Source organism: Furipterus horrens, unplaced genomic scaffold (assembly GCF_987537825.1).
Source record: "Furipterus horrens unplaced genomic scaffold, mFurHor1.1.pri manual_scaffold_2, whole genome shotgun sequence".
Lineage (NCBI taxonomy): Eukaryota > Metazoa > Chordata > Mammalia > Chiroptera > Furipteridae > Furipterus > Furipterus horrens.
Window position 1 is genome coordinate 118,472,217 of NW_028327172.1, and position 18,369 is coordinate 118,490,585.

The window sequence follows — 18,369 nt, forward strand, 5'->3', positions numbered from 1 at the left end:
TTTTTTATTTGCTTTTCATTAACTTACCATATGTTTAAGTGATTATTTCTTTGGCTGTGACACACCCTCACACAAACATACATTTATTTTGTTTTCTCTTTGGGTTGACATACTGCTATTGCTGGAATTGCATAAAGTCTACTTTTGACCTGCATCTGTGTTATACAGTAGTACAGCTGTCATATCCTAAGATCGCTAGTAGAAAATTAGATACTTATTGAAATACATTATGTACTATGTATTCAACTAAAATGTGTTGATCTATTGAACTAAAAACATTAAATGTGTTGAATACAGTAAAACAATGAGTATGGAATGCTCCTATGTCTCCAATAATTTAAATAAAATAAGTAGGTAGCTTAAATATAGGTAGGTATATTTTGTCTTTTTTTTTGTCTTGGTTAGTTTGGTGTTTGTAGAATTTAATATGTATGGGAAGAGTCCTGTGGATATTTGTTATAGAAGCAACAGCAAAAGATAGCAACATTTAGAAGGGAAAGGATGTGTTAATCCTGATTACTGTAAAAGCAGTTAGTACAATTTTCATGGAACTATAATTGTGAAAGAGTAGAAACATTTTCTGCGTCAAAATTTATTAAAAGTTTTTAAAATATTTATGATCAAGGACTACTGAAGAATTAAAAAAATAAACTGAATTATTTTCATTGCTGACAAGTTTTTAAAAATCTGCATTTTGCACATTGTTTAGAAGTCTACTACATTGACTACTCAATATTTGCATGGTAGACATTCACCAAAGTCAATTCCTCGTCCATTTCCTCGCTTTGGGAGACTTTATTCCCTCACCTTCTTAAACTTCACTTGCTTTGGTCAGTGTAATGTGACCGAGAGTGATATGTGCCATGTCTAGGCAGAAGCATTTAATGGATAATGTTCCGGTCTTTGAGCTTCTCTCCTGTCCTGGTGCTCATAGAAGCCTAGAATGATTTGCAGCTACCTTGAGTCACGTGCAGTTCAGAAATACACAGCCCAGCTACATGGGGAGTTTCCCAGATTTTCAGGTTTGTGTGTGAAAAAATTAAACTTTTATTGTATAACAGCAGTAAAATTTGGAGTTGTTTTTAATTACAGTATAACCTAACCTAACTTACACAGGTGGTAAAATATGAAATACTTTTTAACAAATATAAAGGGAACACTTCACAAATGCAGGCAAAAGGAAAAAGCTTGAGATGAAATATTTTCTATTAAGAAACATTTTTCATTTTTTTAAATACACCAAGATTTCAGGTAAAATTAATTTTTTAGAGTTTTTATAAAAGCAAGTTGAAACCTAGTTTGCCCCATTTTCTCAGTTTTTTGAGCTTGAATTTCCTTTTTGTAGACTAATATTTTATCCTGAGAAAGTCTCTGAGTATGTATTAAATATTTTTGTATGCTGATGTTCCTGCTGAATATAATAATTACTTATTAAATTTTATTTTTCTGATCTGTTACTCTAAATCTCTTTCTTTCCCACCTGGGGTTAGCATGGGAGCAAACTTCAGCTGAAATTTTAGAGAGGGTGTGATAGGCAACAATATGATTTCATAATTACAGGTAGACCTTTATTTTAGTCTTGCTTTGCATGTTTGGCTGCTTGGCATTTGAAATCCCCATCCCTGTTGGGAACTTCTCTACTGCCTGTGTCTTGCTGGGAGAGATTTATTTGCAGATCTAGCACAGTGCTGGCCACTGAGTGGCAAGCAGTGGGACAATAGGGTCCTCACCAGACCACTTCTGTAGTAGAGAGGTGTCTATTGTTCCCAGTCTTGTTGCCTAGCCTGCATTTGCCACTTAGTTTTCAAGCCTGGTTCCCTAGCCATGGAAATGGTTTTGGAAGACTGTGTGAATCAATAAATTTCTCTTATTGGCCAGTCAGTTTTTATCTCTTTTTACTTAAAACATTGATAAAAATAGCACTTAGATTTTTTTTTATTTTCTATATTAACAAAATATTGATATTTTTAAACCTTGGTGCAGAACAAATAAAGCTTCAGCTTATACATTATGTATCGTATTTCACATGTCATTACATTTCTATTATTCAGACATTAATTTTGTTATGATGCTCTGTTGGGACACAGGAATGTCATCTTATAATACTTAATAGACAGTTGACCCTTGAATGACATGGTTTTGAACTGTGTGGGTCCACTTACACCCAGGTCTTTTAAAATAAATACTCTTGCCCTTTATACCAGGGGATTTTGCATCTTTGGATTCAACCAACTGCAGATGCAAAATAGTATCTATTTTTCACGTTCCCAACCCTCGATTTCTAGCCTTGGATGGAAAATACTGCTTTTCATCTGAGGTTGCTTAAATTTGCAGATGTGGAAGGGCTGAGTATAAAGTCAAAATTATACACAGATTTTTGACTCAGCAGGGAGGGGCAGTCAGGGCTCCTAAGCCTTGTATTGTCCAAGACTGAACTGTGTGTGTGTGTATACATACATATATATAATATGTATAACATGTAATATATAATTATAATAATATATAATAATATGGGTGAGGGAAGCACATATGGTAATGGAGAAAAATTTCAGATGAACGGGTTTGTGGGGGATACATTATATGTAATACCTTCAATGTTGGTATAATATGATGAGTCCTCTTTAAAAGGATCTGTGTTTATAGTGAGAAAATGATCTTTGACCTGATACAATCTCTAAGAACACAGATACTGTGAGGGGAGTCCCTAAGACCTCCTTGGAGCTGACGCTTTGGCTCAGTTATCAGTCTGTAAAAACTAATGCTATAATGGGTGGGGAAAATGGTCCCTGAAGAGATAATGTTGAAAGACTAAAACTATCAGTGCTTCATATTAGAGTTTTGGTTTTATGCTGTGAAGAGAAAATGGGAGAAGTAGAAAATTTGTAGGCTATAGTGAAATCTAGTGTTTCAATTTAGCTCATCAAATATTTATTGGTTGCTTACTAAGTGTAAGGTGCTGTTCTATGTGCTATAGGTAATAAAAAGAGTATATCATTCAATTTAATAAGTGCTGAGCCCTATGTATTCTAGGTGCCAGTTAGTGGAAATACAAAGATAAATAATAAAAGGCATCATCTTTCAAAGATCGCACAGACTAGAAGGTGAAAGATACATAAACAAAGACCTGTAATATCAAGTGATGGTGTTATCATAGACACGTCACATCTAGGGGGACATCTTTAGCTGCTGGACACCAGTACTTTGCAATGACAATAGGACCAATAAAATAATACAGTAGTCCCTCTATCGCAGTTCACTTATGGCCTCACTGTATTGCGGGATTTTTTAAAATATTATATTTAATTATTTATCGTGGATTTTTCACTACATTGCAGGATTTTGCGGTACTGTATACAGATGTTGTTAAAGTTACGTAGGTTTAAGAGTGTAGAATATGTTTAAAAACATAAGTAGTGTTTTATGAAAGTGTGGAAAAGGTTAATAAGGGAGTGGGAAAGGTTAATAAGGGACTGGGAATGGTTTATAAGTGTGTGGGGGAGGGTTTATAAAGCCTTCACATATATATAAATACTAAAATAAATGTAAGGTTCCTACTTCGTGGATTTTCACCTATTGCGGGGATGGGGGTCTAGAACGTAATACCAGCTACCAAAGGAAACTTTGGCTATAGATGTTGTTGCTGCTGCTGCTTTTTTAATCCTCGCCTGGAGATATGTTTTTATTGATTTTTTTTCTGAGAGAGAGAGAGAGAGAGAGAGAGAGAGAGAGAGAGAGAGAGAGAAGAGAGATTGTCTCCTGTATGCTACCTGACAGAGGATTGAACCTACAACTTAGGTATGTGTCCTGACTGGGGATCAAACCTGCAACTTTTTGGTGCATGGTACGATGCTCCAACCAACTGAGTCACCAGGTCAGGGTGATGCTGCTACTTTTTTCAGGCGCACACTTTCTAAGCTCCTTCATTCATTTATTCATTTAAAAAGTATGTGTTAAATGTCAGCTAAATATTATTTTATCGAGAGTGAAATGGTGAACAAGATATGTATGCAGGAATGTATGGGCTCCTTCAGGTAATTCAATGTGCTGCCTCGTGCTCCATCTCAGAGCTTGTTCAGATGCTGCTCCTTCTATTTGACTGTCTCTGCATACCATTGTGTTCTTACCTCTAAATCTGTACTGCTTTCTGTACACAGATTCTCTTGTATCTAATAAACTTTTTCTCAGCCATCCAATTTTAGCACCAGGTAAACTATCCCTGATGGTTCATTAAGCTCTGTAAGTTTCATACATAGCACTTTACATATTCTTCAACTGTATATATGTGCATTACTTTTTGTTTCTCTCCATGCTCCCTTTTTGCTCATCATGATATCCTCCCTACCTAGTGAGGAAAACAATCCCTTTCATGACATACATGTTCAGATCATATTTGCTCAGAGAATGAAGGCAATGGACAATCAAAATACAGTGATATGTGCTACAATTTGAGTACCTATGGAGTGCTGTGGGGTCCCATGGTGGGTGATCTAACTCAGCCTTGAAAATCAATGATGTGTGAACTGAGATATAAGTGGTAAATCTGTCAGGAGAAGCTGTTAGTGGTGAGAAGAAAGAAAGAAGGGGAGATGAAAGTGTGTAAAGAAAAGAATATGTAGAAAGGCCAAGAAGCGAAATATCTGGAGCACCATGGAAATCCATAGATCATAACACATTTGGTCACCTGGGACATACTCTATGCGCATACTCATTGGGATGTGGTGAGCTCACATTCAGTCTTAGTGGCAAAGTTGCTGTGGCTTCTCCCTGCAATTGTTGATTCCTCTTTTCTCTGATCACCTCACCCTGGCAAGAAGAGAAGAGGCAGAGCTACAAGACTGTTAGCACAGGTGTACACTTGACTAGCCCTCTTCCTAGTGAGTGAGCAAGGCATCCTTGCTGCATCTCTTCAGGGTTATAGATTTTATCCCTCAGCCCTTTATTCGCTCCGTGGCAGACATAAACACCCAGGTTATCCATACTACTCACATGAATCATGGTTGTTCTTGGTCTCTATCTGTCTTTCTTTTGGAATCTCTTGCAATTTATTTCCAGTTTAATTTCTTTCATGTATGTATGGCTGTTGTTTCAGTTGTATATCAATATCTGGTATTCACATTTTAATAATAGTGGCTTTTCATTTTGGATGTATTTTTGTAAATATAAGTATTGCATATATAGTACTACTACTGTGATTTTTTTCTTTTGATAAGACATCTTAATCTTTCCTGTCAATTTATTATTCATAATAAATGTCTATGCTACATATCAGTAAGTCTATAATTGTCTCAGTGTGCAGATAGTGGTTTCCCAGTGAAGAGGAGAGATCTGGGTTTTCAGGGTCAGTAGCCAAATTCTTTACCTATTGACATATTTTACCTAGTGTTTTGAAATTTATTAATGTCCTTTATATGCATGTCAAATTTTAAATTTTATTTTATATGTTTGGAGGCAGTGTTGGGTGGCAGAATAAGTAGCAAGGAAGCTTGTTTTAAAGTCTTACTCATTTGATAACAATACGATCACTGCAGAGTATCTTCTAGGAAACACAGTGGCCTTGTCTATGAAGTGAGCTAACAAATCTCACCCCGTGGGTGTCATAAAAATTAAACAAGATACTAACTCAAAACAGGGGTTCTAATACATGGCAGGTAGGTAGGCAACTAATGTGTTGCCTTTACTATCTTAGTTATGAATATCACATTGATTAATTCACATATGTAATATGCCAATATGAGCATTCATTTTTGTAAAACATAATTTGATAAATTCACCATGAAATAGATTTCTTGACTTCCACATTATGACTTTGAAATTCTTAAGGCACATAAGTAGGAGGATCATTGTTTAAAAATAGACTCAAGTCTCAATTTTCTTGGAATAAGGTTCAGCTACTTTGGATATTTTTCTTTATGGTCCCACTTTTTTTTTTGCACTCTTTCCGTGATTCACTTTCTTGACTTTAAGGGTCAAATATTCAAAGACAAAAATCTATACTTCAGTAGCACCTTTTATATTTATTTACACTTAATCCTGGTTTGCAAATACGCATGACAGTGAAAAGGTGTGTTTTCCTTGAGAAAGAACATCTCATTCTAAATTAGTTATTCTTTTGAAATTGATAGCAAAGGGAAAAGAGGTTTGGGGTCAAAAATGTTTGTTTTAGCCCTCTCTGAACTTCGTTTTCTTTGTGTACATAATCAGAACTCACACAATTATTTTAAGCAAAATAACATATGTCAGGAATTTATAACTTAGAAATCACTACGTAAATGTTAGTTTTTGATACTATGAAAATAAGATATTGCCTATGTTGCTAGGATAAAGTGAAAGTAGAAAAAGACCCAATTAGTTTTTTTGTTTGAGAAAGATACTCTTCAAGTCAGGATTGAAAAAGTAAGCTTAGTAAGCAATTTTTGTTACCCATTTTGCATTTTCTCTCTTTCCCATTTTCACTTAGTTTGAACAGAATATGGATATTGTATTTATTGGGGACAAAGTCAACCTCAAGAGCTCTATGACTGATAAAGCCTATGACTGGTGCCTTCAACCTTTATTTCTTTTTAGCTTGTCTACCCTGCCTTACTAGTATTTTTAGGTGCACTTTGGATCCTCAGGGTTTTCCACTTTGACATTTTAACTAAAACAATATTTTTTCTTTCCTTGTTATGCCAACCTAAATTAACTTTTCTAGTTGGGAATTAAGAGCTAGTCTAGTCAACTAATCTGCTGAATGTCAAGGTGGTAAGATGGTCTTAGGCTAGGGATATGGGAGGAATAACATGAAGTATGGAATATTAAGGTCTCTAGGAGGGTAGATGTGTTTGGTGTTGGTAAAGATGATTATGATTCATGGAAAATGTGTAAGTACCTAACATTTCTAAAGGTAGAATTGTATTTGAATATAATTTAACATTCTTAATATTTAATGTTAAACTTCCTAGTTGTGAAGATGTATAGAAAAGATATTTTCTCAGTACGAAGTATGAGAGAATATTGCTGAGACCACATTTCTGAGAAGATACCTTGCTTAGTCTGCCTCAGGGTAAAAGCTGAACCTTCAGGGTTTTAATATGAACTGAAATCTTTGCTTGAGCCCAGGGGAATGATTACTTGCTCTAGTGGAAGAATGATGAGCAAAGCTGAAAAAAAGTGGGGGTTAGTGAGACAGTAAAAGGACAACTTCTACACGATGTCTTTGATCCTTCCCTCATGTTACTGAATCAAACTGCTAAATTTAAGATCAATTTACAAAATATTTGAGGTGATTTTTAAGAATAAGATCCAATAGAGAGCTGGGGTTTACACTAGGTATAACATAGGCTGATCTGAGGTGTCTGTTCCCATGAAAAAACGTGAGCTAGAGATAACTATATTAAAGTAATTGGCTGAGAACTCACAGGGATCAGAAACTAAGCTCTGGACTTTCCCATAGAAGGAAGATTAACCAATTAGAGCCCACGCTAAGTCTGACCAAGCCATAGGGAGCTAGGGGAAACCTAGACAGCATCTAAGCTATTTCTGCTATGGGTTGCAAGAGCCTATCTCTTTTCTTTAAAGATAAGAAAATTGAAACCTAAGTATCTAAGGAACATGCTTGAAATCACAAGGCTTAACCTCTGGTCTAGTAAGACAGTGAAGAAACCAGAATTCATTCATGCACCATTTACAGTAAGTGAGGAGAAGCCTGCTGGTGAAGTGAGTTGATACTTTGTTAACTGGCTCACCAGTTCCGCAGATCTTCTGTAGTACAGTTGACACAAGGGTGGTTCTCAGCTCTCATTCCCACTTGGAACTAATGTTTTTGTTAACTCACTGTGACCTCAAAGCCCTATATTTCACATCTGTTATCACTGATGCTTTTTTATGAGTCTATCACTTCACCTCAATCTGTCCTTTTGTGTTCTATAGTTTCTCCTTCTTGGTTTGACCCCAACTTACTTCCCTCTCTCCCCTAAGCCCTTGCACTATCCCTTCCTGATTCCCCTTTCATGTAAATCATGTTTTATCCTAAAACACTTCACTAAATACTTCTTCTATCTATTGGCTTGATTGATTGCTTGCCTGTCTTACACGTCTCCATCCTCTGTTACTTGGCTTCTACCCCTCATCATTGTACTGAAACCATTCTTATAGGAATGCAAACATTTGCTGTATAAACCACAATGACTCTATGGTTTAGGTACTATTATTATCCTCATCTGTATCATGGGTATAATAATAAAACAGACTTTATAAGCTTAGTGAGAGCTTCAAACATCACGAAGTTAGTTTTTAACTTAAAATTGCAGTTGTTACTATGTTTTTGTTGTTATTGTTGACTTTTCCCTTATAGAAATGCTCTTATTCTTGGTTTCTGGGACAAGCTTCTCTCTGTACTTTCATTCTTCTTCCCTGGGTACTTTTTCTGTCTCCCTTCAGCTCCTCTTCCTTTATCAGTTCTTGAAAAATTAGTGTTCTTTAGGGCTCCTCCTGAGTGACAGACTACCAGCAACACCTTCTCCTCTCACCATTTCAGCTATATCTACTTATTGGTTCTTCTCAAATCTTTATCTCCAGGCCATAACTCTATGGAGCCTAAGAAATATGAGTATAACCACAGCATGTTCTATTTTCCCCATCTCAGTAAATGGCAACACCTGCCAGATGTCCAAGCCAAAATTGATATCAATATGACTTTCCTCCATATTTGACTAAAAACTGGTTGATTCTTTTTTCTAATTTTTTTTTGCTATATCTGTCTACTTTGTTTCACTCTGTGTCACTGGCATTTAGAATTGCAGTAGTCTAATTGGTCTCCCTTTCTCTGATAAAGAGACTTTTTATTCATTCTCTGCATCACAGTGAGCTTATCCCAGTTTGACCCCAGATCCATGTTTCACCACTTTCTTCTTGAACACTATAGTCCAACCTCATATCCTGTTCTTAGTTTAGCTCAGGACTTCATACGTCCTCTTCCCTCTGCCTAGAAAGCTGCTTCCTTTCCCTGTACCCTTCATTTACTTGATTAATTCCCATCCTTCATGTTTTACTCAGATGTTATTTCCACTGGAAAGTCTTTCATGTTTTACTTAAACCCTGAGTGAGATAATCTAGCTATATGCATCTATAATACCAGTTGCAGCTCTCACCACACTGCTTTGTGATTATCAAGGTATTTGTCTCTACCAGTAGCCTGTAAGCCATCTTTAGTACTGAGATAGATTTTGTTTATTATTGTGTCTCTAGAAACCAGTGCAGCATCCACCATATGCTAAGTATTTAAGGAAAACTTGTCAAAAGGATAGAAATGGACAGTAAAAATCCACTTGCAATGTAATTATATTGTCTCATAATGCAACCCCCAAATGGGAGCATATCATAATTACAGTTATATATTTTGAGAGGTCATTCTGTTTCCTGGTTGCCTAATCTGTAAAATAAAGAAGCTGGATGAAAAACCTACAAGTCTATTTCAGCCCTAATATTATTATTTTTGTATAGATTTTCATTGTATAGATTCTGCATTTAGAAACTCCAAATAATACTATAAAGTAAAACCATTAAAAAATCAAGAAGGATCATTGCCTCTTGGCTGAGTCAACACATGCTGTTTTCCTAGGTACTGGCTATAGGGCGAGAGGACACCTGACTAATTCTAGATATTCTAGAACACTTGCAATCAAAGACCAAATTTTATTCTAAATGGAAATGTAGACCATTCTAGAATAACCACGACAATATGTTCTTTTGAATCCTGATTTTATACTATTGGTAGTTTAATGCTAAGCCAATATTATCACTTTTGTCACTTCATTTGAAAGTTATAGGAAATGTAGACTAGAGCAGTGACCTGGGAGTCAGACAACCTGGACACAAATCACTGCTCATTAAATTATTCACTGTGATTTTGGGCAAATCTCATTTTTTTAAATCCACAAATTGGAATAGCAATAGTTACTAACAATATTTTATGAAGATTAATGCATTAATCCATGCAAAATTATTAAAACAAAGTCTGGTGTAGAGTGAAAACTCAATAAATGTTATCTATTATTCTATTATCCCTTTATCATTATTTTAATTATTTTCTTGTTTATTTAGCTTTCAGTTAAGGGAATTTTTAAGATGAGAGGGTCTTATGCCATGTGCAATCTCTTCATGTGCCTTACTAGAACAACTCCTTTATTAGACCACCAGATGTCACTGTTTCTGACAGTTTCCAACTTCTTGACCCTCTAGATGTTGTGACATTTCAAAGGAGAGATATGTTTAATATTTTGGGGGGAGAAGATGTTTTAAATTTTATGGAGATTTTAGTAAAGTTCTTGAAAGCTATATCTAACTACCTATAAATTAATTTTTCATATAGTACTCAAAGGTTTATACTGCACATACCACTTCTGCATTAATGCAGATGATAATCAGGACCTGAGACTGACTTCTAAATAGATTATTTGGGGCTTATTCATTAATAAAGCAACTCAACAAAAATGTTCATCATTGGTTATGTTTCAGATACTTAACAGGCAACTAAATTAAATTATGTATAGATATTACCACTAAATAGAGGCTAATTACACAGATAAAAGAATTACAAGTAGCTAAACCAAGGTAAGAGGGATAAATGTTACACATGAAACTTTTATAATAATGCGTGTCAACTATAATTAAAAATAAATTTAAAGAAGAAAAAGAAATAAAAGGCATCCACATTTAAAAAAATCCTGTTAATTAAAAAAGAAAAAGTATTACGCTATGAAAACTCAACAAAGAAAAAGATTTTTCTTGAAAGGGGATGAGGTCCAGTAATATGGAGAAATATTTGAGTGAGATCTTAATGAACGATTAGGTCTTGACATTTGGAAATAGGTTGGGGATGATTAGTATGTGCCAATTGTAAATACTGTACAGGAAAGTATAGAAAATACATGAAGAACAGTATGAGGTTCACTTCATCTTACATATAGGGCATACAATACACAGTGATAAAATAGAGATTGTGAAAAGCCTTGAATACCGGGGAATAAGCTTTAGGAATGTAACAAAATAAAACAGAGCTCTGGAGATATGCATAGCTGAGTTTGAGTCCTGGTTTAAGCTCTTACTATTTAATCTTAAACCAAACAATGCCCCTCCCCTACAGAGAGGAAGAGGGCAGAGAGAAAAAGAGAGAGAGAGGGAAGGAAGTAAGAGAGAAAGGAGAGGGAGAGAGAAAGAGAGAGATCTATTTGGTAAAGCTGGGCAAATAACATTGTTGGGAAGATTGATGATAATGCAGTGTAAGCACTTGAAATATGTATTACTATAATTTGATTTGTGGGTGATGGTTATCAGAAATGATACTTCTATATTTAGTGGAAAGTGAGAGACAATGCACCTGAATTTGCAAAAGAACAAGAGTTTTGCCCCACCCTGTGAGCATGTGGAGGCTTTGGGAACCTCTGTATCTACAGTTGAACAAGGCATTAATATAAACGGAGACACTCTCCATGGAGCAAGTGGCCCTGTGACTCTTGACATATTCTGAGGTGCTTAAAGATTTGTTGAAATCCTTAACTTGCAAGTGTCAGCCTTAAGCCACATCTGCCACAGCCATTTTTTTCCAACTAGGGTGCTAGATTCCAGTTAGGCTCCGACAGGGAACACTTCCATTACAGTAATTAGGCTCCTCACCACTTCACAAGCTCGGAAAATATGCCCTGCTTTGAGATTCTCAGAAGTCTTCTCATTTCGCTTTCAAGAATGAAAATCAGCTCGTTATTATTTGCTTTTTCTAGAGAGATTCTATGCATTAGTTACATTTTTTTGTCTTTTCTATTAAAAAATAATTATTACTGATCATGTGAAGCCAAGAGTCATAGTACTTAGAGGCTGAAAGAAAGTAAATCTTCACTTTTGGCATTAGAATGCCTTGCTCTAATATTACCTGTAATGTTTTATAATGATTCACTTTTCCATTGTCCTTGAGGACAGAGTTTTGCCTGACTTCTTTTCAGAGACTCTTCTGGAATATTGTAACTGAACTACTAATTCATTTTTTCTCTCTTTAGGATATTTCTCTTGACACATTAAAATTTTTTTTTTCTGAATTTCATACCTACCTCTGTTCCCTTGAACCAAGCTAAATAATTCATTTCTTTCCCATTTCAGCTTTTTATAACACATAACCTGTTTTATTCTACTCCCAGCTTGCTCTGCTTTAACCAAACTGTCCCCATTTAGCGGCTTGAATCTTCCCTGTTTTTCCTTCATCGTTTTACTCTTTATTTCATTACTTGTGCCACTTGAATATCTACAGTAAAAAAAAAGAAGAAGAAGAAGAAGAAGCACAAAAAGTTTTCCAAGTTTAAAAATGACTTCGATAGCTATTGTTGCCAAGGAAACCACTTCCACCATATCTGTTTTATTTAGCATGTAGAGTTCATTACAGGCTAGATTTTGAAAAATCAGTGCTAGATTTGCCTCCCTATCTTTTTCTGTTAGAAAGCTGGGCTCCAGTTTCAGAAAGATGTTGAGGAAAAGAGTAAATGCCCTGAGCATCGACTTTGAATAGACAGAGGTCATGAAATGCCTAGTGGTAGGCTGAGGCACTTGCTGTTGAGATATTAGGAGTAAGAGCAAGGGGGACTCATATTTATCACTGAATTTTTGAGTGATCCTGTAAAGATTTAACCTTTGCAATATTATTTCAGTTTAAATTTTCAATTGATTTATCTTGCCAAATTATTCTTCATAAGGGTAACCCATTCTTTGGCATGATAGCAGAATATTTTTTCCCAAAAATTTCATGCTTGCTCTTACTGTATTTTAGGAAATGTTATACACTTAAGAAAATACTATGAATTCATGTTTTTATACTATACCCATTTATTTAAAAATTGACCATGCTTGGTTTCCAGTTAATTCAATCAATCAACAAGATGATAATGTTTTTTTCTGTCAAATTCCTCAGGAGAATACTTGAGAAATCTAAGATATATCTAACCCATGAAAAGCATAGATGTTTGCTGATTGCAGTGTCTTCTCATGAAACAAGTCAGTATTTTCAGCCTTTAGCAGCCCAGATTTTTAAAGTATCTGCCTCAAATATCCAGAGGCAAACAAGGTTAAAAGCAAATGGAATATCTTCAATTATTACTAAACATAAGAAGCTGTTCAGCATAGGCAGGTGGCTTCTTGCAAGGACGCTGCCACAGCCTTATCACACTCCCTGCCCTCTGTTATTCCTCTTAATATGCCTGTACGCTCAGCCTGGTGGGGGCTGGGGAGTGGTTTATGTTTCTGCTTTCAGCTTCTGTTTATTTTTGCGCAGATGAATGTTTAGAGAAACTGACAGACCCTTGTTTAAACTCTAGAGAAGTTGACATGTCTATTTAATCCTTGCTTATGTGCATACTCATTCACCCTCTTTAGACCACCTGCTGCCAACCTCTTCCCCTAATTAAACAGGAACATTCAAACTTCCGGTTGTCACGTACGCACACAACACAATACAGTTATCCCTAGCGTATTTGCTTTCATTTCAACTTTTACTTTTCAGTTCCAGAAAAATTTTATTTACTTGCTGCTTTGTATTAGATTCTTTCCCATGCATTAACATATCAGTGACATTATGAAAAAAGAAGGTTATCTCCATTTTAAAAAATTACCACTTCTGAAATCTTTTTCAGAGGCTAGAAAACTGTATGCAAGCAAATAAACAGTTTTCTCCCCGTTAACCCCTCTGAAATTAGATGCTCTAAATGTTCGGGTAGTTTGTGGGAAAAGGGAGCTCTCAGTTACTTTTGCTTTAGTTTTCTTTGAAGCTACGCAGGGGAGAGTGATGTTCTCTGAGCCTCTCTCACTCAACCACTTCCCAGGGAATGATGAACCCCAGATATGGTTGTGTGTGGCCCATTCCCTGGAGCTAATAGGTACACAGAAATATATTTCAGCATGCAGCCTATAATGCTGTAACCAGACTTGCCCATCTGTTTTCGTTTTGCCTCCCTACACCCCAATATACCTTCTCATACCACTCCTCTCCATCTTTCTGTGCCTGACATCTAGAAGCTCTTACACACCAGGCCCTTGCTTCAGGCACAGTGCTGAGCTTTGGCAGATGTAAAGATAAAAACCACAATTTTGGCTCAGCCCCCTGGAAACTGACAGTATAATAGCAAACAAGCACATATATAGGTATTTTAAAAGTACTGTATAACAACATGGCTAAGGGCACAGTGTGGTGGGAGCTGACTTGAAATGAGTCATGGGACGTGACTTAAAGCGAGCCAGGAACAGTGAGTGCTGGGTCAGGAGGGTCCTGGGCAGGAGCGACCTGTGAAGAAGAAACAGCACATGCAAAGGCCCAGCGGTGAGTCCGTGGGAACCAGTCGGCAAATTGGCCGGTGCTGGAGGTATTTCCCTATGGCCAGCCTTTTACTTTTCATCATGAGCAAATGCCAATATGAGGATGGTAATTATAATTTATTATTGAAGTTGGCAGTAATTGCTGTTGCTGGAAAAGTAAACATCGAAGAAAAACTTTAGAGTGGTTTTACAAAAGTAATGCTAATTATAACTATTCAAAATAGCTTTTATAATGTCTTTAGTTATAATATAACAGAACATATATATTAAGAATCACACTTATAGATCTGAAAGGGACTTTGTAGATTACATAAGTCAGTTCCTCATTTTACAGATGAAGAAAATGAGACTCAGTTATATTAAGTGATAATTTCAAGGTTGGCTGCTAGAGCAAAGATTCCAGATTAATAAAAATGTGCTTCATTAACTTAGTAGCAATATAATTTTTTTACAATCATAAACTCTACATTTACACTTGTTTTCAAGAAATGATATTCATGGGACATAGTTTTTCACTCTCAATTATTCTTTTTCTTCAATTAACATTTTCTAGTATCATGGTTATGAAGTCATGATCAGCCATAGAGCCTACTTTGTTTAGAGTTGTTCCTGTTCCAGCGATGTACAGGAGAATTTCTATAGCTGAAATAGTCCCACAAAGTTTGCCGTGAGAATGTGGACCATGAGTTATCAAATGAATCTGTGTTAGTATAGAATAGTGAGAATCTATAGAATGCAATTTTAAAATCAGTCCAGTTGCAATGAGAAAAGCCAGTGTTTGCATTATTTAAATATTGTTGTTGGTACATGGACTACAGTGTGTTTCAAATAGGACCTACCCTAATAGAGAATAAGATTAACCGTTTATTGAAATAGTAAAGATTGCACTAGAGCAGAAAAAAATGGAAATAAATCTCAGGAGAAACCAAATGGGTATTATATGGACCAATACCACAAGTTAATCCTCCCCCTTAACAATTCCAAAATGCAAATGGCAAGTTGTTTTAAAGCAAAGTCTAATCTCTTTTGCATCTGTTCTCTAAAGCCTAGTGTTAGACAGATATTTCTCTGCATAGCTGGCATCCAAACAGGTTTAGGAAAATGCAAATCTAGCACTAGAGTTAAATCAAAGAAATCTGAAATTCAATAACTATTTTCTCTGTTTTTGTGTTTTTGATTTCAATTTCCTGAATGGAGGAAGCAGGGAAGTGCATTCTGAATAGATCCACACGTTGTCATCAGTAGACAGTATTACATATTCTTGAAACTCCTTTTTCTCAGTGAAAGTGTATCTAGAAAGAAGGACACAGATCCTGAGATATCGAATACCTGAGTATCAGTTTCCTATCCTTGGCCAACCACATACCACACCGTGAAGCCCTACGGTTGAAAGATATGTGCATAAGATGAAGTAAAATAAGAGGGATATTTAATGCTTCATTGCTAAATGGGACATTACCCCAAATCCTAATTCAGTTTTCCCCCAAAACAAGCCTGAACCATGTGGAAACTTCTCATTGCTTTGATAGGGATGCTTTTTACCTAAAATCAAATTAACAATTTTATTTCTTAAACGCATTCTGAATCTTGGCTCTTTACATTCCAACTGGAGGAGAAGCTGGCCTAGAAAGATGAAAGCAGCAGCAAGAGAGAAGACCAAAGAATGACAAAGGAGCTGGAACAGAGAAGCTAGGGCTTGTCTCAAGTGTTACTTTCTTGTGAGATACCACGACTCTCCCCTTCTGGAATGAAGAACATTCATAGAGGTGGAATGAAATGTTTGTCTTCATACAGGCTTATTTATATCTATAGCACTCTGGTCAACAAAGCATCCTTAGCTCCTAAACAAAATTACCCTCAGGGCAAGAAGCAGAGGAAATCCTTGATCTCTTTCTTTTCAACACTTCTGGAGAACAAGGTGTGATCAGCAAGATAGGAATTAGTGGTTATCAAAATCTCTGTGAGTGCTTAGGTTTACACAAAAACTTCTGCATGGCTCAGGATCTGATGTGGGGACTTGTGGACCAGACTTCCCACCCACATGCATCTGGAATTAGAATCATAGGTTCACAGTATGTCAGAGTTGGAAGAGACTCCAGAAGGGTAATTCAACTTATGATGTGTGTGGTTGCCTTTTACCTATTCTTGCTAGTTGGATATCATTTCTCCTTGAATACTTCTTAAAGAGTGAATGAAGAGAGGAAAGATAGATGGCAAAGAACATTTATTAACTGGTACTATGTAGCAGGTTTTGTGCTGGATGTTGTACATATTTTACCATTTAAAACTTGCACCAATTTCTGCAAGTTATTCGGTGTTGGCGGCGGCGGCGGCAGCCGTCCGTCTCGAGAGACGATGGTGTAGTTTCTTAAGAGTCTATCTGCACCGCCGAGAATGGCTGTGCAGTCCGACTCGGGAGTGACACGGTATCTGTCTCCTCCCGTGTTGAATCGACATCTTGCGATGACGCTGGAGTATCCTCTCCAGTGAAGCTGAAGCTACAGAGCCTGGGCAGGGTGATATGGAGGGTCTGCTGTTGCCCATGCAGCAGACCCCCCCTCTCTTCGCAGCTGAAGGGTCCAAGGGAAAGACGGAGTCAATACAGCTTGGCTTCAGGTGCGCCGCAGGAGTTGCCGGTGTTGACTACAACGTCAAACCGCCTTAGGGACTCCGGCTCCGGATTTTCTGTCGGGGTTTACTCCCTTAGCCTTTCCCCTGAAGAGGTATGCCGCAAGGCAGCGGAGGTTTTTTGGGGTCAGAGTTTTCCTTCTCTGATGTGCCCTGACTGGAAGATCGAACCAGTGACACTTAGCTCGCAGGTCGACGCTCAATCCACTGAGCCAAACCAGCCAGGGACTCTGCAAGTTATTATTCAATAAAAATCAACATACAAAAAATGGCTCAACTTTCCAAGAGGAACCAGTGTAAGTAGTCATGTTAGGATTAGAGAGCTAGTCTCTCTGAACTCAAAAACAGCAACTTTACATTTTAATCTCTGGAACCTCAATTACTTGGCATGTTTAAAAGTACTATTGAAAAGGGTAATGAAGCAATTTTGGGAAACATTGAGGTGAACAATATGAATATACTCTTTTTCCTGCAAGAATTCAGTCTTTAATGAGTCTATGTTTCTCCCAGTTGTGATATAAATATTTAACATTTATTGACTATTTAATATTCACAACAGCCCTGTTATCAGGTAGTATTAACCCTATTTTACATATGCAGAAACAAGAGATGATTAACTTGCACAGACACACCAGTGGGTGATGGTAAAGCTGTGATTTTGAATCTAGAGTGTGCCGCTCTGGAGTCTGGCCTCCTAGCCACTACGTTATATTGGTTTTCCCTGTGGCATTCTGTGTGTCCCTCCTTAGCTTAGTTACCACAGCCAACAGCGGCCACTGCAATTCCAGAGAAAATCTTGAAGGATAGGAAATACCAATGTATTTAATAATACCCATATAGGCTAGCAGACACTGTGTGATACATACATATTTTATCAAGCAGTTAATCATTCTGGACATAAATTATGTTGTTAGTTATAATTTTGGAAGGCAACAAAAGTTATTATGGTAAATATTAAAAGAAGAAAGTTTAATGTACATGATTATTTAAGGAAGCAGATATTCTACTAGGAGCCTATTTTTTCCCCCATGATTAAGAACTTTTAATTTTAATATAAATGGTGGCAAGCCCTGATGTAATTGGAATGTTTAAACGTTTTTTTAATGAAAAAGAGATGCAAGTTAATTTTTAAAAGTTAAAAAAAAACCATTTCAACTTTTACAATCTAAAGACACTGTTTCAAATCTACTTTTATTTAAAATATAATAACAAATATCATTATAGCAATATTAATATATTTATGAAGTTGGTATTTTATCTTTGTTGTACAGATGAGATACAAGGCCAAAGACTTCTTTGTTTTGTTTTCAGAATTTTAAGAGGAAGAACTAGGAGTCAAACCCAGATCTCCTTGGGAGAACTCACTGTCTACCTAAGGAAAGTTGATGGCCTAAACTAATAAGAGTGGGTATA